This window comes from Corvus hawaiiensis, chromosome 26 (genome assembly GCF_020740725.1).
Source record: "Corvus hawaiiensis isolate bCorHaw1 chromosome 26, bCorHaw1.pri.cur, whole genome shotgun sequence".
Lineage (NCBI taxonomy): Eukaryota > Metazoa > Chordata > Aves > Passeriformes > Corvidae > Corvus > Corvus hawaiiensis.
Window position 1 is genome coordinate 8,297,644 of NC_063238.1, and position 2,500 is coordinate 8,300,143.

The window sequence follows — 2,500 nt, forward strand, 5'->3', positions numbered from 1 at the left end:
CCCTAACCCTGCCTCCTACCCTGCACCTGCACCCCTAATCCTAGCCTGTACTCCTACCCTGCACATGCACCCCTGGCCTGCGCCCCTAACCTCTGATCCTCCCATGCACCTGCACCCCCTAGCCTGTGGCCCTCACCTGCACCTGCACCCCTAACCTGTGCTCCTCACCTGCGCCTGCACCCCTAGCATGCACCTGCACCCCTAACCTGCAGCCCTGGCCCGTACCTGTGCTGCTGCCCTGCAACTCTAACCCTGACCTGGATACTGGGCTGTGACCTGTGCCTGGGCCCTGACTGGGTGCCTGGGTCCTGACCTGGACCCTATGCCTCAGAAACCCTCAGGAAAACCCTAAATGTTCACCTGGCGGGTGCGTACAGATTCCTAGAGGTAGGGGGTGGGGTTATGGGAGGGGTGGGGGTGTGGCATGAGGGGAGGGGCCTGAAACCTGACACCTGGCGCTATCACCTGACACCTGTAACCTGACATCTGGCACTGTCACCTGACACCTGGCGCTGTCACCTGATGCCTAGCACTGATCCCTACCTGTGTCACCTGGCCCCTGATACCTGGCACCTACTGCTGACCCCTGACCCCTACTGTGGTCATCTGGCCCCTGCTACCTGGCTTCTACTCCTGATGCTGGTGTGTGGCACCTAACGTGGCACTGGCCCCTGGCCCTGTGCCTCTGTGTTCCCTGCCTCTGTCCCTCTGCCCCCTCCACCCTATGTAGTACTGTCCCACTTGGCCCTTGAACCTTACCTGCTGGTCTCTGGCCTGCGTGCGTTGTCCCTTGTGTGGCGGGCTCCTGGCGTGGTCCTGGCGTTGTATTGGTATTGGGGCTATAGGGTTAGGGTCAGGGCTAGGGCTAGGGCTAGGGTTAGGGGGTTGGGGTTAGGGTTGGGGGTTAGGGATCATGGTCAGGGTCAGGGCTAGGGGGCTAGGGGGCTAGGGGTTAGGGTTTGGGGTTAGGGTTAGGTGGGGCGGGTGCTGGCATTGGCTCAGCATTTGGGATTATTACCTCCAGCTGTGGGGAGGGTTCTGACATTGGCTCAGCATTCAGGGTGATTGCCTCCGGCTGTGGGGAGGGCTGCTGCCTCTGGCTGCTTTTGGGGAGAAAGGGGTGTTGTTTGGGATCCTGGTTAAGGTTAGGTTTAGGGAACAGGGCTTGTGTTTGTTGTGTAGTGTGTGATTTTAGAGCCCTTTCTCTTTATTCCCTGGACTCCCCCCGGGCTCTTGGCCTTTATTATGTCCCCCTGGAATGTCCCCCTGGGCTTTTGGCCTTGTGTCCCCCTGCAGTGTCCCTCCTTGGCTGCCACCCTCTGTGTGTTTTTCTAACCTTTTTTGTGTGGGTGTTGTCCTTCCATGGGGGCTGCGGTGTTCTGCTGGTGCTGGGGGGTCTGCCTGCTGCGGCTGGATGGGCTAAAATGGTGGCCTGAGGGGTGCTGTGGGGTGGCGCATAAATGGCGGGAAGGGGGGGCTTGCGGGGGAGGGCACCCTGAGGGGAGCCGCAACGGCGGGAAGGGGGGCCGTGAGGCGGGAAGGGGTGGGGGTACCCTGAGGGGAGCCGCAATGGCGGGAAGGGGTGCCGTGAGGCGGTGGGGGGTACCCTGAGGGGACCCGCGGGCGGCAAGGGGTGGGGGGTACCCTGAGGGGAGCCGCAATGGTGGGAAGGGGTGCCGTGAGGCGGCGGGGGCTGCCCTGAGGGGACCCGCGGGCGGCAAAGGGTGGGGGGTACCCTGAGGGGACCCGCAAAGGCGGGAAGGGGTGCCATGAGGTGGCGGGGGCTGCCCTGAGGGGACCCGCGGGCGGTACGGGGTGGGGAATACCTTGAGGGGACCCACAGGATCCAAGCATCTCTAACTTTTAGAATAGTTTCACTCTCAGGTTTGAAGAGCGTGAGCCTGGAAAGCCAAGAGTCTAAATGTTCAGATGTCTGCTACCCAATACTAGACATGAACTCATGTCTCTCATAGCAACATCAGGCTTTTTCGCTAAGCCAAGTGCTGGAAGTAGAATTTCTTCTGCAAAACTACTGTGCTTCTGCTGCTTGTTCCATTTAAGACAGTTTCCTCCATCGGCCCTGCCTTGATTGAATAGTTCTTTCTCTTCTAACTAGAAGCTCCAGGTTCTCTTCTTACAAGTTGTCTTTGTTTTCTTTGCCAACAGACAGGAGTCCCTGCTTCCCCAGAGCCACGTCGATCTGCAGAACCTGCTTGTGGCTGAGGATGCAGATTGCCACAAAAGGCCTAGGAGTAAAAATTGGAGCCAGGCCGTGTCCAAGAAGATTATCCCAGAGAAAAGCATCATAGGAGCAACAAGTGTCCTGGAGCTGCCAGTTGCCAGTCCATGACTCCAAGGATGCTGCGGCGCTGCCAAAGGTGAAGAGGCTCAGAGAGCTGCCAGACAAGATCCTCCAGAAGAAAAGGCAGAGCTACGACAACAGGGAGTAATACTTAATACCCATTCTCCTTTCAATTCTCCGGTGTGGTCAGTGCGAAAT

The 2,500-nt window shown here is 58.8% G+C and overlaps 1 long non-coding RNA gene across 1 annotated transcript in view; it reads left to right on the forward strand.

The window, feature by feature from the left end:
• The first annotated feature begins 252 nt into the window (after positions 1–252).
• LOC125317422 overlaps positions 253–2,500 on the forward strand; it is a 4,557-nt gene continuing 2,309 nt past the window's right edge. Inside the window, exons 1-2 of the long non-coding RNA XR_007200075.1 lie at positions 253–367; positions 2,167–2,446. This is a non-coding gene — a long non-coding RNA (uncharacterized LOC125317422). The remainder of the gene's footprint in view (positions 368–2,166; positions 2,447–2,500) is intronic.